We start from the raw sequence: 9,287 nt of genomic DNA, 5'->3' as shown, positions 1-9,287 counted from the left end.
GTCTGGCTGTGTACAACATAAGGGTCTTGAAATCTTGCTTCTCTTATCTCAGCCTCTCTATTAGTAGTGTTGTTTATTTCATGTTTTTACAGTATACTATGGTTTTCAGAACAGCTTATATATTTTAAAAGTACATACTCAAGGGAGACATAGAAAATTAACTTGGGAGGTAGCTTGTAGGAAAGAGAACAACAAAGAGTGAGACTGAATGCTTTGCTTGACATTTGTAGCTCTTGTATCAAGTTTGAAGAAGAGGACTTTACAAGTTACTTTTTCTCTGAGATGAATGCTTTTCCAAATTATCACAGCCAATGAACTAGATTCTTACTCACACCTAATGTCTGTGCCACCCTCCAAGCAGAACCATTGTTCATTGAAACAGTTGGTGAATGACTTTATGGATAGACCATCTTAATACCTACACCATTTCTTAAATGAATGTAACCTGTTCTCTGTGGGCTGAGAATAAACTCACTCACTCAAATTTTGACCATAGGAGGAAGTCTGTATCCAAAAATCGTGCCTACAATTCATTCCTTGGCACAGCAGAACTGTCAACTCTCAACTTATCTACAATGGAGGTAAAATTCTTCGGTGATTTGAGGGTCATTGAAGTATATAGCCTTATTACAATGAAATCCAATGTCTAAAACTTGTTCTTATTTTGGGCTTGTACCACAGAAAGAGCCACGATTTTAAATTCTACTAAATACAAAATAAACAAACAAAAAGACCTTATATATTTAAGAAAATACTAGTAGTGATGTATCATTTTGAAATATACAGTTAATATGTTTGGAGTTATTTGAAATTTATACTGAGAAAATCATATGTATTTTCACTATTGCTGTAGACAAGCATCTACATAACACTGTTAAATTGATTGTTTTATATCAAACAACTTTTATAATACTCGTTTTTATTGTTACAATATTTTATAAATTTTAAGGAATATGACAAAAAAGATATTGTAGGTATTGAAGAGGGGGTCTCTGGGAGGAGTTGGGGTACAAAAGGGAAACAAGAATGTGATTTAATTCTATTTACTTAAAATATGTTTTTAAATGTTAACAAATTCAGACAAATTGAAATCATGTAACTTCTCTCATCATAATGCAATAAAAGTTAAAAAAAAAAAAAAGAAATATTTTTGGATAAATGAAAAGGCATACTTTTCCCTTAGCAAGATTCCCCATATGCAAAAACAAAACATTAAATGACAGAGGGAGAACGTTTGTAACTTTTATCACAGACAGCTGACCTCATCCCTATCAAGCAATTAAAACCAACCACTCAATGGCAAAACAACCCCGATGTTCGGGGCTGTTTTGCTGCTTCTTTGAAGCAGAGAAAAAAAAGAGAGAGAGAGAGAAAGTCTGGCTGCCAGGCAGAGTCAAAGCAGGTTGGGAGCTGTTGGCACATTAAGAGGAGGTAGACCATAGGCTCAAGGTTAGGGGCTGAAGATTCTATTGACCTTGTTGGAATGAACAGAGAGTCCTTTGGGATGAGAAGAAATGTCTTGTGTACATTTTAGCAAACTGTTTCCTGATAGCTTGTAATTTTGTTTCCCACAGTGCTGTAACATATATAAAACTCCAGGCTGCTGTAGTACTGACTGGACAGCCCTCCAGATTTCTAATTGTTGCAATAACCATTCTTACTCCCCCCTGATAGGGCTGTTCCATTTCATGCTGGCTTGACCATCATAAATCAATAGCAACCAAAAGGAGCAGGAACGACCCTTGCTTGTGTGAGTGTGGATGCTCATGCAACTCAAGTCACAAAGACCTCCTTCACTTGTCAGACTACCCTTGACCAAAACAACTAAGAAAAAGAAAAAAGTTTTATAAAATAAAACTTCTGGACTGGAGAGATGGCTCAGAGGTTCAGAGCCCTGGATGCTTTTCTAGAGAGATCCTGAGTTCAATTCCCAGCACCCACATGATAGCTCATAACCATCTCTAATGAGATCTGGTGCCCTCTTCTGGCATACAGGCATACTGGCATGTGGGCCAAACACTGGACACGTTAAAAAAAAAAAAAAAAACATAAAATTTCTACTCTTATAAGGTGTGAGACTATAAACAGGTGACCAACTCTGTGGAAATGGCAACCAAAATTATAAATGCAAAGTAGCCTCACTGCTTCAAGTCCGTCCTACAGAAAAAAATCAGCACACATGCAAATGTTTTGCCTGCATGAATGTCTATGTATTGAATGGAGTGCTTAGTATATGCCAGAAGGACAGCAGATCCCCTAGAGTGGAGAGGTCGTGAGCCACCATTGAAGTACTCTGAATTGACCTCCGTCCCGTAGAAAAACAAGTGCTATGAACCCTAGGCCATCTTTCCAGCCCCCAGCAGTCAGTTTGTTCTATATGACAACTGACAACATTTAGTGATGTCTCTGTGGCCCACACTACATATGTAGCAGAAGACTGCCTTTGTCTAGCCTCAGTGGGAGGGGATGTACTTGGTTTTGTGGAGGCTTGATGTCCCAGAAGGGGGATGCTAGAGGGCTGAGGCAGGAGTGAGTGGGGGGGGGGCACTCTCTTAGAAGGGAAGGGGAGTAGGAAGGGGGACAACATTTGAAATGTAAATAAATAAAATAATTAAAAAGAGACTGCAGGCAAGAGACTGCAGGCAGTTAGCAGGTAATATGGGGATGCTACAGAATACTGGTAACACAGAATGCTGCCTCAACAACACAGAACCATCTAGACTACCAACAGTAGAGAGATTGAGAAAATTTAGACCTCTCCCAGACAGGCATTCCACTACTGATCTACACTCACCCTGAGAAGCTCTACTTCAGAGAATCATGTAAGAAAGATCAATTAGAAACAAGGTAAACATTGCTTATACATGCTAACTACTGAAAATAATTTTCAAGAACTACTAGTAGCAACTAACCAGACCCCTCAGAGCTCCCAGACACGAAGCCACCAACCAAAGAGCATACATGGGCTGCTCTGTGGCCCACACTACATATGTAGCAGAAGACTGCCTTTGTCTGGCCTCAGTGGGTCCTGTGGAGGCTTGATGCCCCAGAAAAGGGGGATGCTAGAGGGGTGAGGCGGGAGTGAGTGGGGGGAGCACTCTCTTAGAAGGGAAGGGGAGTAGGAAGGGGGACAACATTTGAAATGTAAATAAATAAATTAAAAATAACCAACCAAACAAAGAACATACTGCTGGGTAAGATGCTGCATACCTTTCAACCCCACACCTTTAAACACAGCACTCAGGAGGTAGATACAGATGGGTGTCTATGATTTTTACACCAGCCTTGTCTATTTAGTGAAATCCAGGCTAGCCAAGGGCTATAGAGTAAGACTGCCTCAAAATAAAACAAACAAAAACATGCATTTTACTGTGGATTTAACCCTCTGAGAATATAAGCATAACTGATTGAGAGTGAAATTAGACACCAGTTCCTTCTATAATATACCTAAAGTATTGTGCTGTGTGTACTAAGTGTCTGAGCCCTACATGGCTCTAGTCACATTCATCTCTTGCACAGACCACACAGAGGGGGCTGCTCTGGCTTGAGGGAAGCTACTCCTCCAGAACCAACCATTCTACACACTCCGCTGACAACAGATATAGTCTTCTACCTGCCCTCCAAACACCTGGGCTGGCCTTAGTGACAGATTTCACCGTACTGTGTGAACCTATTCAGTTACCTAGTAAGCACAGACTCAGCAGTGAACACTGGGGTCATCCCTCCCCAGAGAGGCTCTTCCATCTCACAAGTACCAATAGACTACAGAGTTTAATTTACAAGCAAACACAGTAAGATTAGGCAGTGTCCAGGGGGATAGGACACTTACCACAGAGCAAAATCTTATGGATTCTGTTAATTCATATTCTATAAAAAGTGACCTTAGCATCAAAATAAACAATATGCACTTATATGTTAGTTAATATGTTGAACATCTGTGTCACAAAACGAATGTTCTGAACAGTTCAAGCTATCATTGTTTGTTTTGTAAGAACATGCCAGAGCTGAGCATAGTGGCACACACCTCTTATCCTACCACTGGTGACACAAAGTGAAGACACAAGTATTTAAGAATTGACATACAGTGGGTCATATATGAGACCCTATCTCCAAAAAAAAACCCAAAATATGTGATCAAAAAAAGTGACAATATATTCAGTTGGGGGCACAAAAAGATTTTACAGAACTTTAGGAAGAAAGAAAGCACAATTCAAGTTCACATTAGCATTCATTCATGACCTGCACACTAGGTGTATTTTCAATGCTTATAATGCATGTGATATTTAAATTGAGGTTACACTTGCAACTTGCACATAAGTCTCTGACTTCTTCACACTGGCTTACACCACAGTGACTTTTAAGAATACTGTTCTACAAGGAAATTCTTCAGCTCTCTGATTCAGACAAGTGTGAGGGGATTCCTGGTAGTAATTTTTAGACATTAGTCTTGAATTATATCAAGATGTGAAAAATATATGTGTTTTTACAGGCAGGACAAAATAATTTCTATAACTAATTCTAATTTAAAAGCCAATTATTGTATAAATACACTTGCAGAGCACCCTACTTTCACACTCCCTTCTCCTGAGTTCACTATGACCTAAAAGGAAAATCAGTAATCAACAGCAAAATATATATGAAGAAGGCTGAGGCAGACCAATTCAGATCTCAAAGCTAGCATGGGGTATACAGGGAGATTCATCCAAAATAACAAAAAAAAAAAAACCAAAAGCCACCTAAGTAGGGTGGCTCATCCCAGCACTTGGGATTGCCATCGTTTAGCCACCAGAGTAAAGGCATAGTGAGAGCCTATCTCAAATACAAAACAAGAGAACTGAAGGGGTCTCTTAGCAGTTAAGTTTGTTGCTCTTACAGAGGAACCACGTTCAGCTTCCAGCACCCATACAACGGTTCACAACAATTTCTAACTCCAATTCCAGGGAAATACAAAATGCCCTCTTCTGACCTCCTGGGGAACACATGTAATACACATACATACATTCAGGAAAAACAAACACATGAAATAAACAAACCTAAAAACAAGATTTTTTTTTCTTAAAGCATATGACATCTTTGAAATTCAAATACTGGGAGACAGAAGGTAACAGAATATAGACCAGAGTGTTCCATAGGTTCCTTTGTTTTTAAGGAAAGAGACCATAAACCACCCTTCCAAAGATTAGCAAGATTTGAGCATGAGGACTGTCAATTCAGAGACTATTAGCCATATGTACACTGAAGACAAAAGGATGGCTTTGGTTAGCAAATCCCAAAGAACAGAAGGCATTAATTAGTGCTTTCCATCAAATATTCACTGAGCCCCTGCAATGTGTGAGGCCCTTTCTCATTTGTGCTGGATAGAACAGTGAATGAAACAGAGAAACACAGTCTCCACCCCAGCAATAGTAACAGGTGAGAAGCTGAAGTAAGAAACCAAACAGCCAAGACAAGCTACTGCAACAGTTCCACCATGACTTGGCACCAGAACCCCCACAGTGCAGTGATTAGGAAGAGCTGGCAATGAAGCTACAACACTGACTTATAAACTATGAGCCTACTACATAAAGCAATCTTAGTTACTAACATCTTGAGATTTATACTACCCCTCCTCCATGCTCACCTCCTTATCACATGGCATGGGTAGATTGCCCACACACAGCCCTCTGCTTCTTCAACTGCTCTTTTCCCAATTGAGTGGGTTTTTCTACCCTTTGGCCCCAGCAGAGGCTGAGCGCAAAACCATCCATTGAGTGCTTCTCCACTAGCCACGATTGTTTCCATTGCTGCTTTTGCTCCTGACAGTTTGTTCTGTTACATCAACACTTGCTAGGGCATATTCCCTAGTTTTTAAGGAACAACCAAAGAAAATATAGTCATTAAATAAACAAACAAATAGCAACTCAGTTCTTGACAAATCTCAGATCACTGCCAGTCCCACTTCCTCGCCCGAACACCTCCTAGTGGCTTCTGCTTCCCAGAATAAAACTTAGCACTCAGAAATGTACTGCAAGTTACAAAGCAGCATTATCTTAAAAGAAGGTGATTGTGCCTTTAGAAAACAAATTCTGTAAGCTAAAATGTTTTTTTAAGTCAAATATTTGAAGACAAACTAAAAACACCAGGCAACAGCAGCACAAAGGTTGTAAAGAAAAGCCAGTTCACTTAAAGCTCAACATTTAGTTTACACTGTACTAATGCCTGGTTTAATTTCATTTTCTTCTCTAGGATAGAGACCCTGCTCCATACCCTAGGAATCTAGAAAGGTGCATATACCCATCAACGACTCTGAAAGCAGAATCTGCTCAACTGAGAAAACCAGAGTTCCTACTTAAAAGGCTAATTGAAGGAATGAATGCATTGTAAAGTTAAAGCAAGCTCAGAAATGGTAAATTCAGCATATGGTGCTGGCATGGAAGGACACTAAGGTTTGACATCATGATGACAAGAGAACTGGATCGAGATCCTAAGGTGAGAGAAAAGAATGGGTAGCAAGAGCCATGGGGATGACTCTCTCACAGTGTATACTCGCTTGGTTCCCACTGTGCTCTTTAAAGCTTTACAGCAGTGCTCTAATGAGAGAGGGGATAATCACATGAGGACAGCTAGAAACATGTGTCTTAAATGGCTTTAATGAATACAACTCCTACTACCCTTCATTAGATCAAAGACTCCATCAAGAGCATTCTATTGCCTTGTGTCTAATGTTGGCAAGAGGAAAAGGTGTGATGGGGGATGGCTGAGAACAGCCTATTAGGCAAAAGAACTTGACTTTATCCTTTAGAAGACAGGAGACTACGAAAGACAAACAGTACCTAAAATTACCATTTGGGCAGAGCAACATATACCTGGGTGTAGAGACTAGCCTGGACTACATACTAACACTGTACTTCTAAAATTAATTTGGGTCTGAGGATATAGGTCATAGAAGCCCTTGCCTAGAGTATGTTTTTGTTTGTTCGATGTCCAGCACCATAGGAAGGAATGAAGAGAGGAAGGAGAGAAAGAGAAAGGAGGCTGTGGTGGGAGAGGGAAGCAGGCAGACCTAAGTCAATAGAAAAACAGAAAATAGCAAGGAAACAAGGCACAGAAGAGCAAACAGGAAAGATATTGTCATGACAGCACAAAAGAAAAGCAGATCAGCCTGAGCAAGGATGGAGATGGAAAGAAGAGAGACTCAAATAGTCAAAGCAGATCACTGCTCCATGACTTGAAAGGTTAGGAGGATCCTGAGTCCAGGAATAACAGACTGGCTTACAGAAGCATAACAAGACACTGTCATTTATTATGAAAAATAAAGGCTAGATAGACAGACAGAAAGACAGACACAACACCATCAGGACTAAATAACCAAGGGGCTATGCAAGGAGAGGGGAGCGCACAGGATACATTTCAAGCCACCGGCTTAGGCAACTGACTAGAAGTAAAGTAAGTACCATTCATGTGGAACAAGAATTTCAGCTTGAAGCATTCTTATTTTGTTTTGTTTTTAAGAAAGAATCTCACGTAGCCCAGCCTCAAACTCACTATGTATTCTAGGATAACTCAAATTTCTAATTCTGGTGCCTCTACACCCCAAGTACAGAACCTGCATGTGCCACCACAAGTGGTTTAAGGTCTTCTGCATACTAGGTAAGCACTTCATCAACGGAGCCCCAGTCCCAGCCCCAACCCAGCCCCACCCCCACCCTCAGCCCCAGCCCAGCCCCAGCCCAGCCCCAGCCCCAACCCCAGCCCCAACCCCAGCCTCATGAAGCATCTTGAAGTGAACAAAGAATATAGAAGTGAAGATGCTGTCAGTCAAAAGATAAACAGGTCTAGAGATCAAGGCAAACACACATGGCAGTGCCTACAAAGAAAAGTTGTGAGATGAATCATAAGAAAAAGCAGTATCATAAGAACAATCCAAAGAAAAAGTCCATCTTATTCAGACAGAAGACAGACAAGCAAGAACAGAAAAATCACTCACCACACCTAAGAGCTTCAAAGTGGTAGCTACTAAGTGTTAGCAACAAGTAGCCCTTAGATTACGTTGGGAGACAAAATGGCTGGTAAGATGGTTCAGCAGGTAAAGACACTTGTCACCAAGCTGTTTGACCGAAAGTCTGATCCATCTGACTCATTGGAGTTGTTTGTTCTGTGACTTCCACATAGCATCCTAGCATGGGTGCACCGACACATGTACACATAATAAATACAATTAAAAATATTAACGCTTTCTAAGAGTAGAGAAAAATAGGAAAAGAAAATAAGTTTGAAAGAGTGAGATTTAGGTAAGCACTAAATGTCACATGGCTTAAATTCAGCTCTTAAATGGAGGTAGGAGGATCTAAAGTTGAAGGGTAGTGAAAGTTATATAGTGAGTAAAGGCTCACCTGGGAAGTATAAAACGTCTGCCCCACCCCACCCCCAAAAAAAGAATGAGGAAAAGGTAAGTGGAAAAGTAATGATGGTGCAGCTATCAGTACACTACTAAAATAAAAAAAAAGACACCTCAAATACAATGTAAAAAACTTTAATTAATGAGGGAAATTTGGTTCTAAGGGAAAACAAACTCATGTTCCATAGACATGCTGAAGCTCTGATGACATAAACCAAAGGGTTACTATAAATTGCAGGGGGTAAAAGCCTGGCCCAAGAAGTAACTGTTCACTTTAGTTAAATGTTTCTAGGGGCTGAAGAGATGGCTCAGAGGTTAAGAGCACTGTCTCTTCTTCCAGTAGGTCCTGAGTTCAATTACTAGCAACAACATGGTAGCTCACAACCATCTGTAATGGGATCTGATGTCCTCTTCTGGTGTGTCTGAAGACAGCTATAGTGTACTCATCATATATATCAAATAAATAAATAAAATCTAAAAAAAAAAAGTTTCATTTATAAAAAAGATGTTTCTATTATTTTACATTCTGTATACTGAGACTTTACCTAATGTTTATTTTTTAATTTTAAAACTATGCAATGAGAAAATAATGAAGATAAGTATTATTTCTTTAAAAGACCCAGTGTATTTAACACAGCTAAGAAAAGAATGCTGCCAGCCTGTTTGCCAGCTGCTGTGGCCACCAGTTTCTTCGCTCTGACTTTCCTCGCAGACTCCTAGGAACTGGCCTTTTAACTTGGGATGTTCTTGCTTCTTCACAAAGTTTTCTTTCTTTAGATGGTTCCTCTCAAGAGTTTGAATTCACAGTTAATACTTAAACGTTAAAAAAAATGCTAGTCCACTGAATGGGTGCAGTCTATGCCTGTAATTCCAGCATTCAGGGAGCAGAGCCAAGAGGAGCATTGCACAT

Source organism: Mastomys coucha, unplaced genomic scaffold (genome assembly GCF_008632895.1).
Source record: "Mastomys coucha isolate ucsf_1 unplaced genomic scaffold, UCSF_Mcou_1 pScaffold7, whole genome shotgun sequence".
In the NCBI taxonomy this organism is placed as follows: Eukaryota; Metazoa; Chordata; class Mammalia; order Rodentia; family Muridae; genus Mastomys; species Mastomys coucha.
The sequence above is the reverse complement of the archived record's forward strand: the minus strand, read 5'-3'. Positions refer to the sequence as shown.